General features: G+C 38.2%; 1 protein-coding gene across 2 annotated transcripts in view; it reads left to right on the forward strand.

Moving 5' to 3' along the window:
* The first annotated feature begins 2639 nt into the window (after positions 1–2639).
* The window catches only part of LOC307185936 (uncharacterized protein), a 693527-nt gene continuing 670549 nt past the window's right edge, over positions 2640–25617 (forward strand). Inside the window, exons 1-2 of one of the 2 annotated variants that reach the window (XM_079920517.1) lie at positions 2640–2755; positions 19944–20039. The gene's annotated coding sequence lies outside the window, so the exon portion shown is untranslated. The remainder of the gene's footprint in view (positions 2756–19943; positions 20040–25617) is intronic. The other variant, XM_079920518.1, reaches the window with a different exon arrangement.

Below are 25617 nucleotides of genomic sequence, written 5' to 3' on the forward strand. Positions count from 1 at the left end.
CTTGGTCCTGGTCACGTACTCATGAGGGTTTGGTGATCACTAGGTAGGCAAGTCTGTGTAAATATAATGTGAAAAGCTGAGGTTTAAAAGGGTTGAGTAATTAGCTCAAGGTCAAATATCCAATAAGGATATGGATCTGTCGTATAAATATAGAAAAACCTGGCCAAGAAGCACATATAATCAATTTACGAGAATAAGAATTTCTAAGTATCAGAGCATTTCTAAAATATAAATTTATCCCTGGCTGCATTGACTGAAAAGTTAATGCTAAACAACCTTTTCCACTTTCCTGGCTGACAAAGGCACTTAAAACTAAGAACAAAATTTTGATGTGCCCTAAAAGGCTCAACAAGATGGTCACCATTTATTTCCCATCAATCTCATATTGAACCGGTATCTCCTAGACTCAAACTCCAGCCACATGGGCTCTTTCTCGTGTTTGTTCAATAAATGCAACATAATCTCTTCTAGGTCACTTCTTTTTGCATGTGATATTCTTTCTCTCCGGAAAGATCTTCACAACCTTGTGTCCCTATCCTACTTTTCATATTGTACACCATAAAATCTATTGCCATGATTGTAAGGCACAATAATATTTTAATTTAACTCTTTATTGATAACTGTAGATTCCATACAGTTCTAAGAAATAATACAGAGATATTCCTGTAAACCTTTCACCTAGTTCCTGCCAATTAACACTGTGCAGGATTACAGTACAATAACACAACCAGGAAATTAATATTTATACAAATATTATTCAGTGTTTATTATACCCACCATTATTCCGTTGTCACCAGTTTTATATGCGCTCACTTGTGTGTGTGTATTTTCACACAATTTTATCATGTGTAGAGTCATGTGACTACTGTCATAGTCAACATACAGAACAATTCCATCACAATGATCCCTTGCTATACTCTTTCATAGCCACAGCCACCTCCCTTCCTCCTGGCAACTACTAATCGCTCTCCATCTCTACAGTACTGTAATTTCAAGAATATTGTACAAATGGAATGCATGTAAGCTTTTAAATTTTTTCTCTTTTTTACTTTTTTTGGTAATATATTTTACAATTTTTGGACACCTTTAGCTTAACAGGAAAATTATGAAGATGGTTCAGAGAGTTCTGACATGCCCCACACCCAATTTCCCACTATTAACACCTTACATTAATACAGGATAATTGTTACAATTAATGAAAAATACGATACATTATCATTAAAGTAGATCCTTTATTCATATTTCTTAGTACTTACCTAAATGTCATCTTTTCTATACCACCACCCCATCCAGAATACCACATTACGTTTAGTTATCAAATCTCCTTTGGTTTCCCGTGACTGTGACAGTTTCTCAGAATTTTTCTGTTTTTGATAACCTTGACAGTTTTAAGGAGTGCTGTTAAGGTATTTTGATAAATGTCCTTCAACTGGATTTGTCTCATGGTTTTTTTCTCATGATCAGGCTGGGGTTATGGGTTTTGGGGAAGAAGACCACAGAGGTGAAGTGTCATTTTCATTTTCATTATCAGGGATAGCACAGGTTATCGATACGACTTATCACTGTTGATATTAACCTTGATCACCTGAGGTAGTATTTGTCAGGTTTCTCCAGTGAAAAGTCTTTTTTCTCCCTTTCCAAAATGGTAATTTTAGGAAGGAAGTCACTAAGCCATAGTCCATACTTATGAAGTGGGAGTTATGCACCACTTCCTTGAGGGTGAGGTGTCTGCATAAATTACATGGAATTCTTCTGCAGGAGATTTGTTTCTTCTCCCACATTTATTTATTCGATCATTTACTTAATCATTATAGACTCACGGGTACTTATTCTGTACTTTCGATTCTCTTCCAATACTATTTATTTCGTTGTTTAAATTGTTCCAGCTTTGGGCGCTCATCTAATTGGCTCTTGGGTCCCTTTCACATACCCCCCCCCCCTCACTGTTTTGTTCGCTTCCTTACTGTTGTTAAGTCCCTCACTTGCTGACAACACAAGAGGTTCCAGGCTCATCTTTTACATTTACTTCATCAGTTCTAGAATCAGCCATTTATCGAAGGATCCCTGGCTCCTCATATCAGATAATGGCATTAAAAACAAATATCTGAGTGCTAGGTGTCCTCAGTATATACATGTTTCAATAGTAGTTTGTTCCATTTCATTAACGAGTAGTATTTCTAGTATAGACCTGTCATTGTTTAATCATTCAGGGGCTGAAGGACATCTGGGCTGTTTCCAGTTTCTGGCTACTTATAAAGTTGCTAGGGAACATTCATTTTCTCTGGATTAAATTCCCAAAAGTGCAATTCCTGCGTCACAGGGTTAGTGCATGTTCTGTTTTATAAGAAACCGGCTAAACATTTTCTACAGTGTCTTACCATTTTACATTCCACTCCCACCAGCAACGTACAGGTTCCTCTGTATCCTTGCCAGCATTTCAGATCATTTTTAAGCCATTGTGATAGATGCATAGTGATATTTTATTTCTGTTTTATAATAAAACTTTTTGTGCCGCTGAGAAGTGAGGATCCAAGGACTGCGAGAAATAAACGCGCGCGAGAGAGTGTGGTGAGAGCGAGAGAGCCCAACGTCACGAGAGCCTGACGTTTTCTCGCGAGAAAACGCGCCTGCGCCGGCGAGAACCAGTGAGGAGGTCGCACTTTCGTGAGAAAGCGTGAAGGCGCTGGCGGGAGCTGGCGTGCCAGAGAGAGAGAGACAGAGAGAGAGACTGTCAATTAAAGATGCGCCACTGACTGTAAGTTATATCCTAAATTCAGAAATTTTAAAACCTGAGAGGAAAAAAGTGCAGCATAGAATCAAAAGTGACTAAACATCTTTTCCTTCTTCGTATCTTAGGTAAAAGGCCATTTTCTCACAGACTCTGCCTGGTTTTATGAGATTGATGAAGTCACCTCTTTATGTCCTGTAGTTCTCCCTGTTTCTTTTTTCCAGAGCACTAATAATACTTTGTAATCATATGGCAAGGTATTTCCTTGACGCGTCCCTCTTCCTCATTACATCCCGAAGCTCCACAAGAGCAGAGAACGTGTCTGCTCCGTTTCACACATTATCTCCACACTTGCTCGAGGATCTGGTATAGTGGTATTCAGTAAATACTGTTACATTAATACACAGACATGTTCTTCATTAATTACTGCAATTTCCAATTCAGTAATTCAATATTCTTGAAGTTTTGTTTACTCATTTACAAAATAGAAAATTGAGTTCAATCGGTGCTAAGACTGTCAACGGAAAGGACCACGAACTATAAGGAGGCAAAAAGGCAGTTTATTGGGAGTCTTTGAATTGCAATTCGGGGAGCTAAGATTCAGGAGGAACCCATAGTAGAGTCCTACCAGAGGAAAACAGGTAGGGGTTTTTATGGGAAAAAGTGGGAAGTTAATGCAGGCTTACCTAAGTTGTTTACCAAGAATTCGGATTGGAGGGTAAAATTGTTCTGTACATATGATTGGGTTATAGACTGCATCTCATTCGTTGCTACGGAAAAGTGTGTTTTCTTTAGTGCAGGAAAACTTCAGTTCTCAGCATTATTCTTTCCTTTTGGCAACTCAGCAACTATTCAGCATTTTTAATTTAGAGTGCTTAGCAAAAGTCCAGCATAAGCAGCAAACCTGGAGGTCCTCAGTCATTCCTGACATAGTTCTTTTCACAATACTCTAGATTTCCAGCTACAGAGAGGGGATGAGACAAAGATATAAACAGATGATTTCATTTTCAAATGCACTATTACATTAGAAGAGAAAAACCATCAGTATTTCTTTTCTGTAAAGTATACGACATCCGTATAATTCCATAAACAAGGCTAAGCAATTTGTTTTCCTTTTGTTTTTTATCTTTAAAAACCTCTTTTATTTTTATTATTATTTTTAAAACATCTTTATTGGAGTATAAGTGCTTTACAATGTTGTGTTAGTTTCTGCTGTATAACAAAGTGAATCAGCTATATGTATACATGTATCCCCATATTGCCTCCCTTTTGTGTCTCCCTCCCACCCTCCCTATCCAACCCCTCTAGGTGGTCACAAAGCACCAAGCTGATCTCCCTGTGCTATGCGGCTGCTTCCCACTAGCTATCTATTTTATATTGGGTAGTGTATATAAGTCCATGCCACTCTCTCAATTCATCCCAGCTTACCCTTCTCACTCCCCGAGTCCTCAAGTCCATTCTTTATGTCTGCATCTTTACTCCTGTCCTGCCCCTAGGTTCTTCAGAACCGTTTTTTTTTGGTTTTGTTTTTAGATTCCATATATATGTGTTAGCATACTATTGTTTTTCTCTTTCTGACTTATTTCACTCTGTATGATAGTCTCTAGGTCCATCCACCTCACTACAGATAACTCAATTTCATTCCTTTTTATGGCTGAGTAATATTCCATTGTATATATGTGCCACATTTTCTTTATCCATACCTCTGTCGATGGGCATTTAGGTTGCTTCCATGTCCCGGCTATTGTAAATAGAGCTGCAATGAACATTGTGGTACATGACTCTTTTTGAATTATGGTTTTCTCAGGGTATATGCCCAGTAGTGGGATTGCTGGGTCATATGATAGTTCTATTTTTAGTTTTTTAAGGAACCTCCATACTATTCTACATAGTGGCTGTATCAACTTACATTCCCACCAACAGTGCATAAGGGTTCCCTTTTCTCCGCACCCTCTCCAGCATTTATTGTTTGCAGATTTTTGATGATGGCCATTCTGACCGGTGTGAGGTGATACCTCATTTTAGTTTTGATTTGCATTTCTCTAATGATTAGTGATGTTGAGCATCCTTTCATGTGTTTGTTGGCAATCTGTATATCTTCTTTGGAGAAATGTCTATTTAGGTCTTCTACCCATTTTTGGATTGGGTTGTTTGTTTTTTTGATATTGAGCTGCATGAGCTGCTTGGAAATTTTGGAGATTAATCCTTTGTCAATTGCTTCATTTGCAAATATTTTCTCCCATTCTGAGGGTTGTCTTTTCGTCTTGTTTATGGTTTCCTTTGCTGTGCAAAACGTTTTAAGTTTCATTAGATCCCATTTGTTTATTTCTGTTTTTATTTCTGTTTATCTAGGAGGTGGATCAAAAAGGATCTTGCTGTGACTTATGTCATAGAGTGTTCTGCCTATGTTTTCCTCTAAGAGTTTTTATAGTATCTGGCCTTACATTTAGGTCTTTAATGCATTTTGAGTTTATTTTTGTGTGTGGTGTTAGGTATAGAATTTCATTCTTTTACATGTAGCTGTCCAGTTTTCCCAACACCACTTATTGAAGAGACTGTCTTTTCTCCATTGTATATTCTTGCCTCCTTTATCAAAAATAAGGCGACCATGTGTGTGAGGGTTTATCTCAGGGCTTTCTATCCTATTCCATTGATCTATATTTATCTATTTGTGCCAGTACCATACTGTCTTGATTACTGTAGCTTTGTAGTATAGTCTGAAGTCTGGGAGCCCGATTCCTCCAGCTCCGTTTTTCCTTCTCAACATTGCTTTGGCTATTTGGGTTCTTTTGTGTTTCCATACAAAATGTGAAATTTTTTGTTGTAGTTCTGGGAAAAATGCCACTGGTAGCTTGATAGGGATTGCACTGAATCTGTAGATTTCTTTGGGTAGTATAGTCATTTTCACAAGGTTGATTCATCCAATCCAAGAAGATGGTATATCTCTCCATCTGTTTGTATTATGTTTAATTTCTTCCATTAGTGTCTTATAATTTTCTGCATACAGGTCTTTTGTCTCCTTAGGTAGGTTTATTCCTAGGTAGTTTATTCTTCTTGTTGCGGTGGTAAATGGGAGTGTTTCCTTCATTTCTCTTTCAGATTTTTTATCATCAGTGTATGGGAATGCAAGAGATTTCTTTTTTTTTTTTTCATTTTAACATCTTTATTGGAGTATAATTGCTTTACAATGGTATGTTAGTTTCAGCTTCACAACAAAATGAATCAGTTATATATATAAATATGTTCCCATATCTCTTCCCGCTTGCGTCTCCCTCCCTCCCACCCTCCCTATCGCACCCCTCCAGGCGGTCACAAAGCACCGAGCTGATCTCCCTGTGCTATGCGTCTGCTTCCCACTAGCTATCTACCTTACGTTTGGTAGTGTATATATGTCCAAGCCTCTCTCTCGCTTTGTCACAGTTTACCCTTCCCCCTTCCCATATCCTCAAGTCCATTCTCTAGTAAGTCTGTGTCTTTATTCCTGTTTCACCCCTAGGTTTTTCATGACATTTTTTTTCTTAAATTCTATATATATGTGTTAGCATACGGTATTTGTCTCTCTCTTTCTGACTTACTTCACTCTGTATGACAGGCTCTAGGTCTATCCACCTCATTACAAATAGCTCAATTTCGTTTCTTTTTATGGCTGAGTAATATTCCATTGTATATATGTGCCACATCTTCTTTATCCATTCCTCCAATGATGGGCACTTAGGTTGTTTCCATCTCCGGGCTATTGTAAATAGAGCTACGATGAACATTTTGGTACATGACTCTTTTTGAATTATGGTTTTCTCAGGGTATATGCCCAGTAGTGGGATTGCTGGGTCATATGGTAGTTCTATTTGTAGTTTTTTAAGGAACCTCCATACTGTTCTCCACAGTGGCTGTATCAATTTACATTCCCACCAACAGTGTAAGAGGGTTCCCTTTTCTCCACACCCTCTCCAGCATTTATTGTTTCTAGATTTTTTGATGATGGCCATTCTGACTGGTGTGAGATGATATCTCATTGTGGGTTTGATTTGCATTTCTCTAATGATTAGTGATGTTGAGCATTCTTTCATGTGTTTGTTGGCAGTCTGTATATCTTCTTTGGAGAAATATCTCTTTAGGTCTTCTGCCCATTTTTGGATTGGGTTGTTTGTTTTTTTGTTATTAAGCTGCATGAGCTGCTTATAAATTTTGGAGATTAATCCTTTGTCAGTTGCTTCATTTGCAAATATTTTCTCCCATTCTGAGGGTTGTCTTTTTGTCTTGTTTATGGTTTCCTTTGCTGCGCAAAAGCTTTTAATTTTCATTAGGTCCCATTTGTTTATTTTCGTTTTTATTTCCATTTCTCTAGGAGGTGGGTCAAAAAGGACCTTGCTGTGATTTATGTCACAGAGTGTCCTGCCTATGTTTTCCTCTAAGAGTTTGATAGTTTCTAGCCTTACATTTAGGTCTTTAATCCATTTTGAGCTTATTTTTGTGTTTGGTGTTAGGGAGTGATCTAATCTCATACTTTTACATGTAGCTGTCCAGTTTTCCCAGCACCACTTATTGAAGAGGCTGTCCTTTTTCCACTGTACATTCCTGCCTCCTTTATCAAAGGTAAGGTGACCATGTATGCGTGGGTTTATCTCTGGGCTTTCTATCCTGTTCCATTGATCTATATTTCTGTTTTTGTGCCAGTACCATACTGTCTTGATTACTGTAGCTTTGTAGTATAGTCTGAAGTGAGGAAGCCTGATTCCTCCAGCTCCATTTTTCGTTCTCAAGACTGCTTTGGCTATTCGGGGTCTTTTGTGTTTCCATACAAATTGTGAAATTTTTTGTTCTAGTTCTGTGAAAAATGTCAGTGGTAGTTTGATAGGGATTGCATTGAATCTGTAGATTGCTTTGGGTAGTAGAGTCATTTTCACAATGTTGATTCTCCCAATCAAAGAACATGGTATATCTCTCCATCTATTTGTATCATCTTTAATTTCTTTCATCAGTGTCTTATAATTTTCTGCATACAGGTCTTTTGTCTCCTTAGGTAGGTTTATTCCTAGATATTTTATTCTTTTTGTTGCAATGGTAAATGGGAGTGTTTTCTTGATTTCACTTTCAGATTTTTCATCCTTAGTGTATAGGAATGCCAGAGATTTCTGTGCATTAATTTTGTATCCTGCTACTTTACCAAATTCATTGATTAGCTCTAGTAGTTTTCTGGTAGCATCTTTAGGATTCTCTATGTATAGTATCATGTCATCTGCAAATAGTGACAGCTTTACTTCTTCTTTTCTGATTTGGATTCTTTTTATTTCCTTTTCTTCTCTGATTGCTGTGGCTAAAACTTCCAAAACTAAGTTGAATAAGAGTGGTGAGAGTGGGCAACCTTGTCTTTTTCCTGATCTTAGTGCAAATGCTTTCAGTTTTTCACCATTGAGGACGATGTTGGCTGTGGGTTTGTCATATATGGCCTTTATTATGTTGAGGAAAGTTCCCTCTATGCCTACTTTCTGCAGGGTTTTTATCATAAATGGATGTTGAATTTTGTCGAAAGCTTTGTCTGCATCTATTGAGATGATCATATGGTTTTTCTCCTTCAGTTTGTTAATATGGTGTATCACGTTGTTTGATTTGCGTATATTGAAGAATCCTTGCATTCCTGGAATAAACCCCATTTGATCATGGTGTATGATCCGTTTAATGTGCTGTTGGATTCTGTTTGCTAGTATTTTGTTGAGGATTTTTGCATCTATGTTCATCAGTGATACTGGCCTGTAGTTTTCTTTCTTTGTGACATCCTTGTCTGGTTTTGGTATCAGGGTGACGGTGGCCTCATAGAATGAGTTGGGGAGTGTTCCTCCCTCTGCTATATTTTGGAAGAGTTTGAGAAGGACAGGAGTTAGCTCTTCTCTAAATGTTTGATAGAATTTGCCTGTGAAGCCATCTGGTCCTGGGCTTTTGCTTGTTGGAAGATTTTTAATCACAGTTTCAATTTCAGTGCTTGTGATTGGTCTGTTCATATTTTCTATTTCTTCCTGATTCAGTCTTGGCAGGTTGTGCCTTTCTAAGAATTTGTCCATTTCTTACAAGTTGTCCATTTTATTGGCATAGAGTTGCTTGTAGTAATCTCTCATGACTTTTTGTATTTCTGCAGTGTCAGTTGTTACTTCTTCTTTTTCATTTCTAATTCTATTGATTTCAGTCTTCTCCCTTTTTTTCTTGATGAGTCTGGCTAATGGTTTATCAATTTTGTTTGTCCTGTCAAAGAACCAGCTTTTAGTTTTATTGATCTTTGCTATCGTTTCCTTCATTTCTTTTTCATTTATTTCTGATCTGATTTTTATGATTTCTTTCCTTCTGCTAACTTTGGGGTTTTTTTGTTCTTCTTTCTCTAATTGCTTTAGGTGCAAGGTTAGGTTGTTTATTCGAGATGTTTCCTGTTTCTTATGGTAGGATTGTATTGCTATAAACTTCCCTCTTAGAACTGCTTTTACTGTATCCCATAGATTTTGAGTCGTTGTGTCTCCATTGTCATTTGTTTCTAGGTATTTTTTGATTTCCTCTTTGATTTCTTCAGTGATCACTTCATTATTACGTAGTGTATTGTTTAGCCTCCATATGTTTGTATTTTTTACAGATCTTTTCCTGTAATTGATATCTAGTCTCATAGTGTTGTGGTCAGAAAAGATACTTGATACAATTTCAATTTTCTTAAATTTACCAAGGCTTGATTTGTGACCCAAGATATGATCTATCCTGGAGAATGTTCCATGAGCACTTGAGAAAAATGTGTATTCCGTTGTTTTTGGATGGAATGTCCTATAAATATCAATTAAGTCCATCTTGTTTAATGTATCATTTAAAGCTTGTGTTTCCTTATTTATTTTCTTTTTGGATGATCGGTCCATTGGTGAAAGTGAGGTGTTAAAGTCCCCTACTATGAATATGTTACTGTCGATTTCCCCTTTTATGGCTGTTAGTATTTGCCTTATGTATTGAGATGCTCCTATGTTGGGTGCATAAATATTTACAATTGTTATATCTTCTTCTTGGATCGATCCCTTGATCATTATGTAGTGTCCTTCTTTTTCTCTTGTAATAGTCTTTATTTTAAAGTCTATTTTGTCTGATATGAGAATTGCTACTCCAGCTTTCTTTTGGTTTCCATTTGCATGAAATACCTTTTTCCATCCCCTTACTTTCAGTCTGTATGTGTCTCTAGGTCTGAAGTGGATCTCTTGTAGACAGCAAATATATGTGTCTTGTTTTTGTATCCATTCAGCCAATCTGTGTCTTTTGGTGGGAGCATTTAGTCCATTTACATTTAAGGTAATTATCGATATGTATGTTCCCATTCCCATTTTCTTAATTGTTTTGGGTTTGTTATTGTAGGTCTTTTCCTTCTCTTGTGTTTCTTGCCTAGAGAAGTTCCTTTAGCAGTTGTTGTAGAGCTGGTTTGGTGGTGCTGAACTCCCTCAGCTTTTGCTTGTCTGTAAAGGTTTTAATTTCTCCATCAAATCTGAATGAGATCCTTGCTGGGTAGAGTAGTCTTGGTTGCAGGTTTTTCTCCTTCATCACTTTCAGTATGTCCTGCCACTCCCTTCTGGCTTGCAGAGTTTCTGCTGAAAGATCAGCTGTTAACCTTATGGGGATTCCCTTGTGTGTTATTTGTTATTTTTTCCTTGCTGCTTTTAATATGCTTTCTTTGTATTTAATTTTTGACAGTTTGATTAATATGTGTCTTGGCGTATTTCTCCTTGGATTTATCCTGTATGGGACTCTCTGTGCTTCCTGGACTTGATTAACTATTTCCTTTCCCATATTAGGGAAGTTTTCAACTATAATCTCTTCAAATATTTTCTCAGTCCCTTTCTTTTTCTCTTCTTTTTCTGGAACCCCTATAATTCGAATGTTGGTGCATTTCATGTTGTCCCAGAAGTCTCTGAGACTGTCCTCAATTCTTTTCATTCTTTTTTCTTTATTCTGCTCTGCATTAGTTATTTCCACTATTTTATCTTCCAGGTCACTTAATCGTTCTTCTGCCTCAGTTATTCTGCTATTGATCCCATGTAGGGTATTTTTCATTTCATTTATTGTGTTGTTCATCATTGATTGTTTCATCTTTAGTTCTTCTAGGTCCTTGTTAAATGTTTCTTGCATTTTGTCCATTCTATTTCCAAGATTTTGGATCATCTTTACTATCATTATTCTGAATTATTTTTCATGTAGACTGCCTATTTCCTCTTCATTTGTTAGGTCTGGTGGGTTTTTATCTTGCTCCTTCATCTGCTGTGTGTTTTTCTGTCTTTTCGTTTTGCTTATCTTACTGTGTTTGAGGTCTTCTTTTTGCAGGCTGCAGGTTCGTAGTTCCTGTTGTTTTTAGTGTCTGTCCCCAGTGGCTAAGGTTGGTTCAGTGGGTTGTGTAGGCTTCCTGGTGGAGGGTATTAGTGCCTGTGTTGTGGTGGATGAGGCTGGATCTTGTCTTTCTGGTGGGCAGGTCCACGTCTGGTGGTGTGTTTTGGGGTGTCTGTAGACTTATTATGATTTTGGGCAGCCTCTCTGCTAATGGGTGGGGTTGTGTTCCTGTCTTGCTAGTTGTTTGGCATAGGATGTCCAGCACTGTAGCTTGCTGGTCGTTGAGTGAAGCTCGGTACTGGCGTTGAGATGGAGATCTCTGGGAGATTTTCGCCGTTTGCTATTATGTGCAGCTGGGAGGCCTCTTGTGGACCATTGTCCTGAAGTTGGCTCTCCCACCTCAGAGGCACAGCACTAACTCCTGGCTGCAGCACCAAGAGCCTTTCATCCAGACGGCTCCTTAATTTGGGATGATTCGTTGCCTATTCAGGTATTCCACAGATGCAGGGTACATCAAGTTGATTGTGGAGCTTTAATCAGCTGCTTCTGAGGCTGCTGGGAGAGATTTCCCTTTCTCTTCTTTGTTCTCACAGCTCCCAGGGGCTCAGCTTTGGATTTGGCCCCGCCTGTGTGTGTAGGTCGCTGGAGGGCGTCTGTTCTTTGCTCAGACAGGACGGGGTTAAAGGAGCAGCTGATTCGGGGGCTCTGGCTCACTCAGGCCTGGGGAGGGAGGGGCACTGCGTGCGGGGCGGGCCTGCGGCGGCAGAGGCCGGAGTGACGTTGCGCCAGCCTGAGGTGCGCCATGCGTTCTCCCGGGGGAGTTGTCCCTGGATCCCGGGACCCTGGCAGTGGCGGGCTGCACAGGCTCCCTGGAAGGGGGGTTTGGATACTGACCTGTGTTTGCACACAGGCTTCTTGGTGGTGGCAGCAGCAGCCTTAGTGTCTCATGTCTGTCTCTGGGGTCTGCACTTTTAGCCGCGGCTCGCGCCCGTCTCTGGAGCTCTTTTAAGCAGCGTTCTTAATCCCCTCTCCTCGAGCACCAGGAAATAAAGAGGGAAGAAAAAGTCTCTTGCCTCTTTGGCAGGTCCAGACTTTTCCCTGGACTCCCTCCCGGCTAGCCGCGGTGCACTAACGCCCTGCAGGCTGTGTTCACACCGCCAAACCCAGTCCTCTCCCGGAGCTCCTACTGAAGCCCAAGCCTCAGCTCCCAGCCCTGCCCACCGCTGCGGGTGAGCAGACAAGCCTCTCGGCTGGTGAGTGGCCGTCAGCCCTGATCCTCTGTGTTAGAATCTCTCTTCTTTACTCTCCGCACCCCTGTTGCTGTGCTCTCCTCCGCGGCTCTGAAGCTCCCTCCCTCTGCCACCCGCAGTCTCCGCCCGCAAAGGGGCTTCCTAGTGTGTGGACACTTTTCCTCCTTCACAGCTCCCTCCCGCTGGTGCAATGCAAGAGATTTCTGTGCCTTAATTTTGTATCCTGCTACTTTACCAAATTTATTGATTAGCTCTAGTAGTTTTCTCGTAGCATCTTTAGGATTCTCTGTGTATAGTATTATGTCATCTGCAAACAGTGACAGCTTTACTTCTTCTTTTCCGATTTGGCTTCCTTTTATTTCTTTTTCTTTTCTGATTGCTATGGCTAGAACTTCCAAATCTATGTTGTATAATAGTGGTGAGAGTGGACAACCTAGTCTTATTCCTGGTCTTAGAGGAAATGGTTTCAGTTTTGCACCATTGAGAACGATGTTGGCTGTGGGTTTGTCATATATGGCCTTTATTGTGTTGTGGTAATTTCCCTCTATGCCTACTTTCTGGAGGGTTTTTATCATAAATGGGTGTTGAATTCTGTCAAAAGCTTTGTCTGCATCTATTGAGATGATCAAATAGTTTTTAGTCTTCAGTTTGTTACTGTGGTGTATCACATTGATTTGCCTATATTGAAGAAGCCTTGCATTCCTGCAATAAACTCCACTTGATCATAGTGTATGATCCTTTTAATGTGCTGTTGGATTCTGTTTGCTAGTATTTTGTTGAGGATTTTTGCCTCTATGTTCATCAGTGATATTGGCCTGTAGTTTTCTTTCTTTGTGACATCTTTGTCTGGTTTTGGTATCAGGGTGATGGTGGCCTCGTAGAAGGAGTTTGGGAGTGTTCCTCCCTCTGCTATATTTTGGAAGCGTTTGAGAAGGATAGGTGTTAGCTCTTCTCTAAATGTTTGATGGAATTTGCCTGTGAAGCCATCTGGTCCTGGGCTTTTGTTTGTTGGAAGATTTTTAATCACAGTCTCAAGTTCAGTGCTTGTGATTGGTCTGTTTATATTTTCTATTTCTTACTGGTTCAGTCTCGGAGGGTTGTCTTTTCTAAGAATTTGTCCATTTCTTCCAGGTTGTCCTTTTTACTGGCATATAGTTGCTTGTAGTAATCTCTCATGATCCTATGTATTTCTGCAGTGTCAGTTGTTACTTCTCCTTTTTCCTTTCTAATTCTATTGATTTGAGTCTTCTCCCTTTTTTTCTTGATAAGTCTGGCTAGTGGTTTATCTATTTTGTTTATCTTCTCAAAGAACCAGCTTTTAGTTTTATTGATCTTTGCTATTGTTTCCTTCATTTCTTTTTCATTTATTTCTGATCTGATTTTTATGATTTCTTTCCTTCTGCTAACTTTGGGGTTTTTTTGTTCTTCTTTCTCTAATTGCTTTAGGTGCAAGGTTAGGTTGTTTATTCGAGATGTTTCCTGTTTCTTATGGTAGGATTGTATTGCTATAAACTTCCCTCCTAGAACTGCTTTTGCTGCATCCCATATGTTGTGGGTCATGATGTTTTCATTGTCTTTTGTTTCTAGGTATTTTTTGATTTCCTCTTTGATATCTTAAGTGATCTCCTGGTTACTTAGTAGTGCATTGTTTAGCCTCCATGTGTTCATATTTTTTACAGATTTTTTCCTGTAATTGATATCTAGTCTCATAGCATTGTAGTCAGAAAAGATACGTGATACAATTTCAATTTTCTTAAATTTACCAAGGCTTGATTTGTGACCCAAGATATGATCTATCCTGGAGAATGTTCCATGAGCACTTGAAAAGAAAGTATATTCTGTTGTTTTTGGATGGAATGTCCTATGAATATCAATTAAGTCCATCTTGTTTAATATATCATTTAAAGCTTGTGTTTCCTTATTTATTTTCATTTTGGGTGATCTGTCCATTGGTTAAAGTGAGGTGTTAAAGTCCCCTACTATGATTATTTTGCTGTCAATTTCCCCTTTTATGGCTGTTAGTATTTGCCTTATGTATTGAGGTGCTCCTTTGTTGGGTGCATAAATATTTACAATTGTTATATCTTCTTCTTGGATTGATCCCTTGATCGTTACGTAGTATGTTTCTTTGTCTCTTATAATAGTCTTTATTTTAAAGTCTATTTTGTCTGATATGAGAATTACTACTCCAGCTTTCTTTTGGTTTCCATTTGCATGGAATATCTTTTTCCATCCCCTTACTTTCAGTCTGTATGTGTCTCTAGGTCTGAAGTGGCTTTCTTGTAGACAGCACATATACGGTTCTTGTTTTTGTATCCTTTCAGCCAGTCTATGTCTTTTGGTTGGAGCGTTTAATCCATTTGCATTTAAGGTAGTTATCTGTATGTATGTTCCTATTACCATTTTCTTAATTGTTTTGGGTTTGTTATTGTAGGTCTTTTCCTTCTCCTGTGTTTCCTGCCTAGAGAATTTCCTGTAGCATTTGTAGTAAAGCTGGTTTGGTGGTGCTGAATTCTCTTAGCTTTTGCTTGTGTGTAAAGATTTTAATTTCTCCTTCATATCTGCATGAGATACTTGCTGTGTAGAGTAATACTGGTTGTAGTTTTTTCCCTTTCATCACTTTAAATATGTCCTGCCGCTCCCTTCTGTCTTGCAGAGTTTGTGTTGAAAGATCAGCTGTGAAACTTAAGGGGATTCCCTTGTATATTAATTGTTGTTTTTTCCTTGCTGCTTTTAATATTTTTTCTTTGTGTTTAATTTTTGATAGTTTGACTAGCATGTGTCTTGGTGTGTTTCTCCTTAGATTTATCCTGTATGGGACCCTCTGGGCTTCCTGGACTTGATTGACTATTTCCTTTAGCATATTAGTGAATTTTTCAACTATAATCTCTTCAAATATTTTCTCAGTCTCTTTCTTTTTCTCTTCTTCTTCTGGGACCCCTATAATTCAAATGTCAGTGCATTTAATGTCCCAGAGGTCCCTGAGACTGTCCTCAATTCTTCTCATTCTTTTTTCTTTATTCTGCTCTACAGTAGTTTTTTCCACTATTTTATCTTCCAGGTCACTTATTTGTTCTTCTGCCTCAGTTAGTCTGCTATTGATTCCTTGTAGAGAATTTTTAATTTCATTAACTTTATTGTTCATCATTGTTTGCTGTTTAGTTCTTCTAGGTCCTTTTTAAACGTTTCTTGTGTTTTCTCCATTCTATTTCCAAGATTTTTGATCATCTTTACTATCATTACTCTGAGTTCTTTTTCAGGTAGACTGCCTATTTCCTCTTCATTTGTTTCGTCTGGTGGTTTTTTACCTTGCTTCTTCATCTGCTTTGTGTTTCCCTGTCTTCACATTTTGCTTAACTTACTGTGTTTGGGGTCTCCTTTTTGCAGGCTGGAAGTTTGTATTCCCCGTTGTTTTTGGTGTCTGCCCCCAGTTGCTAAGGTTGGTTCAGTGGTTTGTGTAGGCTTCCTGGTGGAGGTGACTGGTGCCTGTGTTCTGGTGGATGAGGCTGGATCTTATCTTTCTGGTGGGCGGGACTGTTCCGGTGGTGTGTTTTGGGGTGTCTGTGACCTTATGGTTTTAGGCAGCCTCTCTGCTAATGGGTGGGGTTGCAACTCCTGTCTTGCTAGTTGTTTGTTAGAGTGTCCAGCACTGTAGCTTGCTGTTCGTTGAGTGGAGCTGGGTTTTAGCATTGAGATGGAGATCTCTGGGAGAACCTTTGCTCTTTGATATTACCTGGAGCCGGGAGGTCTCTGGTGGACCAATGTCCTGAACCCAGCCTTCCCACCTTGTGAGGCACTGGCCTGACCCCCGGTTGGAGCACCAAGAACCTGTCAGCCACATGGCTCAGAAGAAAAGGGAGAAAAAAAAAAAAAGAAAGAATAAAGTAAAATAAAGTTATTAAAATAAAAAAAGTTATTAAAAGTAAAAAAATTAAAATGTAATAAAAAAGAAAGAAAGAAGAGAGGAACCAAACCATAAAACCAATCCACCAATGATAACAAGTGCTAAAAACTATACTAAAAAAACCCCCCAAAAAACGGACAGACCGAACCCTAGGAAAAATGGTAAAATAAAAGCTATACAGACAAAAATCACACAAAGTCCACCACTTCAAGTTTGGGATGATTCATTGTCTGTTCAGGTTTTCCACAGATGCAGGGTACGTCAAGTTGATTGTGGAGATTTAATCCGCTGCTCCTGAGGCTGCTGGGAGAGATTTCCCTTTCTCTTCTTTGTTCGCACAGCTCCTGGGGTTCAGCTTTCGATTTGGCCCCGCCTCTGCATGTCGGTTGCCTGAGGGTATCTGTTCTTCACTCAGACAGGACGGGGATATAGTAGCAGCTGATTAGGGGGCTCTGGCTCACTCATGCTGGGGGGAGGGAGGGGTATGGAATGCGGGTTGAGCCTGCGGCGGCAGAGGCCAGCATCACACTGCAACAACCTGAGGCGCACCGTGTGTTCTCCCGGGGAAGTTGTCCCTGGATTACGGGACCCTGGCAGTGGCGGGCTGTACAGGCTCCCAGGAGGGGAGGTGTGGATAGTGACCTATGCTCGCACACAGGCTTCTTGTTGGCGGCAGCAGCAGCCTTAGTGTCTCATGCCCGTCTCTGGCGTCTGCGCTCTTAGCCGCGGCTTGCGCCTGTCTCTGGAGCTCCTTTAAGCGGTGCTCTGGATCCCCTGCTCCTCGCACGCCCTGAAACAATGGTTTCTTGCCTCTTAGTCAGGTCCAGACTTTTCCCCAGACTCCCTCCCTGCTAGCCGTGGCGCACTAACACCCTACAGGCTGTGTTCACGCTGCCAACCCCAGTCCTCTCCCGGCTATCCGGCCAAAGCCCGAGCCTCAGCTGCCAGTCCCCGCCCGCCCCGGCGGGTGAGCAGACAAGCCTCTCGGGCTGGTGAGTGCCGGTCGGCACCGATCTTCTGTGCGGGAATGTCTCTGCTTTGCCCTCCTCACCCCTGTTGCTGTGCTCTCCTCTGTGGCCCCAAAGCTTCCCCCACTCCGCCACCTGCAGTCTCCGCCCGTGAAGGGGCTTCCTAGTGTGTGGAAACCTCTCCCCCTTCACAACTCCCTCCCACTGGTGCAGGTCCCGTCCCTATTCTTTTGTATCTGTTTATTTTTTTTTTTCTTTTGCCCTACCCAGGTACGTGGGGAGTTTCTTGCCTTTTGTGAGGTCTGAGGTCTTCTGCCAGCGTTCAGTAGGTGTTCTGTAGGAGTTGTTCCACATGTAGGTGTATTTCTGATGTATTTGTGCGGTGGAAGGTGATCTCCACATCTTACTCCTCCCCCATCTTGAAGGTCTTCCTGTTTTCCTTTTGAAAAGTACCCCATCCCCATACTGAGACACGATCAAACTGGCCAGGACGTCTCTGGTTAAGTTGGTCTAACTTCCTAGGAGCCTTCAGTCTCTAAGTATCTCCAGAAGGAGGCCATGGTTCCTGCTGGTTTGTTTTTTTTTTTTCCCTGCTGTTTTTATAACCACCTAGAAGTTAAGAGAATACTAAGACATAAAAAAGATATCACCCCCAGTACCCAATAAATATTTGATTTGATAGGATCTACCAGTAAGGAAAAACTTGTACAGAGTGATTTTGAATTTTATTAGTTATTGATCTACAGTTATAACATATTTCAGAAATCCTCTTATATATTGAGGTCAATACAAATTAATTTCAGTGTAGTTATTAAAAACAGCTTCATGACACAAATTTATAGTCAAATTTATGACTGGTGGAGTAAAAATAAATTATGTGCCATGGTGCAAGATAGCCATTGCATTAAAATCTGATGTGCTTGACATGCCCCCAATAAAAGAGAATGTTATAAATCATATTCAATATAAAATATTAATCAGTAAATGGCATGTCTGCATTTTTTATAGGAAAGGAAGCTAAAATTATAGTAAAAGCCTGGGTGGAGATGTGGGCATTTTCAAATTAAGTATAGGATATTCTTCAAACAACTTGTAGTATGTTCAAGCAATTTTAAATCATTGTTGTTATATTATTGCATATTTTAGAATAAAGATTGATAGGGCATAATTTAATCTTATATATAGAAATAACTTGAGGGAAATGGAAAAATTTACTGGTTTATGTGGGCAATGTAAATAGTCTAACTGGGTAATTCAGGCCAGATTACTTCATATTTAAATAAATATCAATTTAGGTGCTTTTTTATTTATTCTCATTTGTTATAAAAAGGTCTGATGGATTCTTCCATCCCTCATAGTCCATTATTTCTTCTTTACTTTTAGTTATACAAATAGATTGCCACTGGTCTGCAATCTGCATCCCTAGTCTATCCTTATAAGGATACATTGAGTCCAGTTGCATGCAGGCAGCCTTAAAGAAGGTTGCCCTTGAGTCTCTTTATTTCTACTGACTGGAAAATTAATGGTCTATACCTCCTAAGGATAATGTGAGAATTAAATAAGATAATTTATGTGTAACAGAAAAAAACCAGTTATTGTTAGTTATTAAATAATTATTATGCACATAAAAGTTATGGATGTTTTTGGTCTTATGGAACATTGTTAAAAAAATTGTTAAATTGGCAACTTCAAGGAAAGTATAAATGGATTGAGGCCAGAATCTCCTATGCATTGCAAAATGTGTTCCCAAATCTGACTCTCTCGATAGCCAAAACAAAATAAGAAAGTATGACTATTAACATAATTTTCTGTGTCCATGAGAAAATGATATGTGCTAAGTAGAGACAAAAATTTTAAATACCTATATTTTAAAGGAATTTCTTTCATGGACTTTTAATAAATGCATAGCAAGCTCTACATCTGTGTCTATTCTTCTGTCAGTATAATTTGAGGTGAAATTTCAAAGCTTAATGAGGTGAAATCAGTTCTGTAAAAGTTAGTGACAATACAGTGCACAGGCAGGAAAGCAGAGTGTGTAAAGGATAGTGACCTAGTTTTGAATCCAGGTTTGGCTTCATCTGTGGATCCCCAGGCAAGTCATTTATTTCAAGCAAGTATAAAGCCTTGGACTGTCTTGAAGACTGATTATTCAGATTCATTCAGTGTCCAAGAAAACTTTTAAAATGGATTGAGATTATTTACATTAGTTATTTATACCATCATCGTAGCCAAGTTTTCCAGAAGAGTCACCAGAACAAATTCCTCTTCATAATGGTAAAGCAGGTTTTTTACAACTGGAAGAGTCTTCTGCCGAAATAATAGACCCTCTTGGGAACTGGGGACTTAGAAAGCCTGAAGATGCTGGATTTCCCAATTTGTATGGTTGTCTTAGTAGTTTTTCACTTATTTTTTCATTTAAGAAAGTTTATCTTTGTCAGTTGACATTTTTCCATCGATCTTTTCATCACCCTCAAAGGTTGGTGTCCGAATATGGATTAGCACAAAGACCTAGAACCTAAATATTAGGTTGATTTGGAGGAATTAGGAAAAACAACAAAAAAATCTTTGGGCAAGAAAATGATACTAGAAGGCTAGGGTTGCACCCAGGCCATTCTGAGCAAATACCCTCTATATATTTATCAGTGATAAAGGATTGTTTCAGTAGGATATGACCATTATATCCCAAGATTTGAGAAAGTTTATCATGCTGGATTAAAAATAAATTATAGTTCAGAATGGTAAAGTGTATATTATTCCTTTAGATTCTGCGGTTCATTGGCTTTAACCAAAGGAGTAGAGATGCCTGAGAATTTCCGACAGAGACTGAAACTAAGAAGCCCTAAATCAGAAATCTATAGGTATGTAAAACAAGAACTAAAACTATGGATCCTTATGTTTTTGTGACTAAATATTTGGGGTGTTAATGTTAGAAATGTTGGTGTTCAGAGGACTCCTTCAACCCCATCCTCTCTGAAATAGAAGTTTATCATAAGTAAAACATACAAGAGCTGAGAAGTTCTTTGACTTTAACCAAGTTGAAGCTCTCTGAAAAAGGGAAAACAAAGAGAGAACCAGACTACAGAGTTGGGAAAAGAAAATTTCAAGTATGGGCTGAGTAGTTAACCTGCTGTTACAGGCTGTTTTGGAATGACGTGCACATATGGAGCTTTATGACTTAAGAAACTAATTACTACAGACATAGATGCACACATGCATACACACTACACATTTTTTACTTTTTAAAAATTATCTTCAGAATACAGGATGTCAGAAATGATTTCGTATTTGGACCATGTCTCTTCCAGTGCGGAGTTAGAAGTACTTAGGTGACATAGCATTTTCATTGCTAAAATGTATATAATATACATTATATAATGTATACATTATATAATATATTATATTTTATCCCCACCTTTCTCTTTGAATGATATAAGTGAATGCATGCTACATGGCCAGTTAGGGAGATTCTGAGAGTGTCTATTTGCCTAACATGTTAAAGCAGTTTCACTATTACCAGAGTGATTCATGATGTATACTAAATGATGTGTAGTACTAAATTGGTCTAAATATATGGTGATCAAAGAGTTAAATAACTTCTGTCCTTCAAGCATGGTTGTGTTTAGGGGAAGATATTTTGCTGCACTGGAGCCAAAAGAGATAAGTGGGAGAGTCTGGAAATATGCCCAGCTTCTCCAATCCCAAGGTCCTTGGGAAAATAACTTTTTTTCTTTTCTCATCTTCTTGAGGTGTTTTTCTAACCATGGTTTTTACCAAACTTTCTTAGGAAGTGAAAGCATTTGGCAAGGATATGGATGTTGGTGCCCAACCACTGTCCCCTCCCTCCCAACTACTTTTATTTCTTCATTTTTTAGGTATGATGTATGTAGGAGGTAAAGTTATATTGAAAAAAATTTTTAACAAAAAAATTACTATATTGGAAAGAAAGTTATTTAAGATAGTTATCAAAATATTAAACTGTTAGGAGCTCTGACATCAGTACTATTGGCCAGGAGCAGCAAGTGAAGTGGATAGTAAAAAATCTGAGTAAGGATTGGAGCAGTTTCTGTAAGCAGTAAGTAAGGAGTTTGGAAGTCACCACTCTGTCCTAAGAAAAAGTAAAAATCTGAACAGACTGAAAAATCAACAGCTCTTTTTGTATCCAAAAGAGAGGGGAGATCACAGATCAAATTGCTGTCGCCACGGTTGGAGAGAAAAGACAGGTGAATACAGGGAGTAATGGCTTACCAGAGTGGAGGCATACAAGCAGAATCCACTATAGGATCCAGTGGTGGGGAAGGAAGACCTGAACTGTGAATGACAAATTGTTGGAGACCCAGTATGGACAAATCTGAGAATTAACAACTCCAGAGAAAGCCAGGGAGTTTCTTTCTCATATGGAGGCCCCTCCAGTATTTTGGGATTTACCTCCAGGAGCTCTACCAGCCTCCCACATTACTTCTCAGAGAAAAATATCCTCAAGCTTTTGGCACAGAGAAAGGGGAAGAGGAACCCATTTAAAAATAGTCCAGAGTACTCTGTTCTTGTTACCAATGCCTACCTTCAGGGGAAGCTAGTAACCTGAGCCTAACTTGCTGGTGTATTATCAGAGCCTAAGTGATCTGGGGGGGGAAAGAAATATCCAACTCCAATCAATAACATTGATAAGCTCTAGCCAGGCTAACTATGGAAAAAAGAAAAAAGATGCAAATTACTAATATGAGAAGTGAGAAAGAGGTGACAGCACTACAGATCCCAAAGACATGGAAAGTATAATAAAGGATTTACTATGAATAAGTCTGTGCCTACAAATTTGATAACTTAGATGAAATGGACCAATTCGTCGCAAGACATAATTTGCCAAAACTTATATAAGAATAGACAAACTGAATATGTGTATATCTATTAAACTGAATCAATAAATAACCTTGCAAAATCTTTTTTGATCTTTTTCACTAAATCAGTTATAAAGCAAGGATGTTTTCTCTCACCATTCCTTTTCAAAATTGTACTAGAAGTACTAGCTAATGCAATAGTAAATGTGCTAGAAGAGAGCAAGAATTCAGTGTAAAAAATAAAATAGTAAGTATACTAGGATAAAATATGTGCAAATTCTTTTACAAGCTTAGAGTATGGAAGCTTTTTTTCAAATACGATTCAATATTCAGAATCCATAAAGGGAAATATTGATAAATTTGACTATGCCAAGGTCAAATACTTCTGCATGGCAAAATAAAGGAAAAAAACACTCTAAGTGAACTGTAGAAACAAGTGACGAACTAGGAAAAATTATTTTCAACTCATCTATCAGAAGCAGGTCTAATCTTATTAATTATGTAAATATCTCACAGATATATGTGAAAAGATGAAAGAAGGAACCGAACACAAGAGAACAAATTTAAATATACTTTAAAGAGTAATTTAAGAAAATATCAACCTCACTCAAAAGAGAAATGCAAATTAAAAAAATACCAAGATAACATTTTTCACTTCTCAGATTAGCAATAATCCAAAGGATGAGAAAATAAGAAAATATTCTGTTAGCCAGGCTAAGGGGACACAGTTACTTTCATATATTGCTGGTGGGACGACAAGTGGTATAATGCCAATAAAAAGAGTTATAATAATATGTCAAAATATTTACCTTTATCTTATGACCAACTAATCTCACTCCCCAGAATTTATCTGATATACATTTCTGCATAGATGGGATGACATAGCTATAAAGTAATTCACTAAAATATTATCTGTAACACCAGAAGAGTGGAAACAACCCAGTGTTCATCATTAGGGAACTAGTAATATACCACTCTGGTAAAGCAGGAAAAGAAAATAAGGAAACTTTCAATATACTGATATTACAGAACTCAAGCTACATCACCAAGTAAAAAAGCAATTTTCAGGTTATTGTCTATATCAAGTTTACCTTTTTTTTTAATAAAAAGGGAAAATAAGTATATATTTGTATTTGCACAAAGCACCCCCAGAGTGGTGTACCTAAAAGTAACAACAGTGGTTGCCTCTGATGGAATGAGGTGAGGTAAATTAGGTTGATCTTGATTGGGTGAGTCAGACTTCTCATTGTTTACAATTTTGTCTTTTGGATTTTTGAACTGTGTAAATGTGTGAAGAAATAAATATTTAAAAGTCAGTGAGTCAAAATTATATATTCATAATGTTTTTTTGCTGCTGAAATAGTTTCAGACTCCTCACTTCACTAGAGAAAAAAAAATGTTGAGGTTTAGAAGGCTTAATGGCTTGGTTAAGTTCACTAAGCTAGATTGTAATGCATCCCAAATTAGAACTGAAGTAATGTACATTGGTAACATCTGAAATTCTGAGTAGATTTTCTAAGACATCTCTACCAGTTCAGTCCTAACAGAGGCTGCAGTGTCAAGAAAATATGCTTGTCCAGGTGCAGGGTCAAGATGGAAATGCATTTGCATCCTTTCTCAAAGTATCATATATTATAAATGTGATAGGTCAAAATAAAACTCATAAAGTTAATCTACAAGGATGAAGTAAGAAAAAAAATTTAAGGAGGTATGATAACATGTGGAGACATCCCTCATAAAGATGTGTAGTTTGTGAGAAGAAACAAATCTGTGTGCTCTTGGTTGTGCTTATTGAGAAAGGAAATTTATAGATATAAGCCATTTGCTTTTGATAAATTATACAGTTTGATATAAAATGAATAATATTTTAAGAATTGTGAAAAACTTTTCATTTTTTAAATAAAAAGGCTTACTCCATAATTTCAAGTTTAAAATGTATGCTTTGTGAAGTGAGATTGTGCTATTAAACACAGTGAAAACTTACAATGCAATTGAACAGTATAAATAAAATGAATAAAACAAATGACTCTTCCACAAACGTTTTAGGATCTTGAGTTGTTGAATATTTTTAAAATGAATGTGAAGTTTATAATATAAAATGTTGTCTCTTGACTTCTAAAAGTTTTTAAATCATTAGCTTCAATTTAACTTGGTTTATATTCTTCTAAATAACTAGTATTATATGAAAAATTTATTCATATCAAAATCAGGCATTTTCATGCTCTCTGTCATAACGAGTTGCATTTTTTTTTTTGGCCACACTTCTGTAACATGTATTTCATTGTTATCATAAATTCAGCTCCTTAATCTAAATCAAGCTAACTTTTTTTTGTTATAATACAGTGAATCAGGGAACAACTAAAATGGACAGAAACCAAATTTCTTTTGCTCTTTTGTGTTTTCTTAATTTTTATAATATCATTTGTATGGAGCACCAGTGTTTACAAGGCATTAGATGAATATGGAAATCTTCAAGCTGGACTTGTGTATCTGTTGTAGGAGTTTAGGGCAGATCTGGAAAGGTCTGAATTTTCTGTTGCTCTTGTCTATTACTCTCCTATTCTATGCAATTCAGGTTTCTTTTTTTTTTTTTTTTTTTGTAGTTGGAATCGTTTTTAAGTTTAGGTAATGCAAACTTAGATGATGAAAAAGGTATTAAAATCTGATACTTGGAGCTTAAAGTATAGCAGTTGTTGCCCCAAAGTAGATTTAGAGAAATTATTTTGTTTTGTCATTTCTTTGTATCATATTATAGGGTGTTTTGATCACCTCCTATTAACGCTGCTGGTGAGTAAGGGATTCTCTGCTCTAAATAGTATGAAATGGCTGATACTGAATCAGGTTTGTTTGCCCTATGTACACATGCCAAAATGCTGAGACACTGAGGTTTGCTGCAAAAAGAGGGTTTATTCGCAAGGCAGCCAAGCGAGGAGACAGGATAACAAATCTCAGTTTCACCTCCCTAAAGGCAAGGGGCACTGGGAACTTATGGGATAAAGAATAAAAAAACATGGTAGTCTGAGGCATGGGGAGTGTGGGGAAAAGTGATTGGTAAAAGTGTGGTAATCATCCTATTGCAGACATAACTGGATTGCAGGCCTCTGCATGTTCTGAGGGTGGTTTTCTGCCCTCTGATGTCAAAAGTCACTGAGGACACTTGTAAATGCCCAGTTGAATGGTTGGTGGTCCTGTCTGTCTTAACCAGCTCAGTTTGAATTAGATGCAGTTGACTCCAAGTTCTTGGAAAATAGCTTGAGCAAACATCTCATTGTTTAGGCTGTTTGCCGCTTGGAGGACAAGGAATTCTTAAAAATGACGTTGATTAGTGAAGTCAGGTGAATGGGATTTCACCCACAGTTTCATGGCCAAATACATGCCACCCAACAATCAAACAGAAGTCTTATTAATCAAATATACTCACATCCCAGAGGAGGACTTGGCATGCCACACAAGGATACAGGGTTGTACTCAAGAATACAGTGAATAAAAAGGGGCCTTAGGAGGTACGGTTTATAGTAAAAAGAGGGTGGGGTACCTGTGGGAGGGTATGATTGGCTTATTTGAACAGTTTCGCTGACTTGCAAGCAAGTGAAACTCATTAGGT

This window comes from Stenella coeruleoalba, assembly GCF_951394435.1.
Source record: "Stenella coeruleoalba genome assembly, chromosome: 4".
In the NCBI taxonomy this organism is placed as follows: Eukaryota; Metazoa; Chordata; class Mammalia; order Artiodactyla; family Delphinidae; genus Stenella; species Stenella coeruleoalba.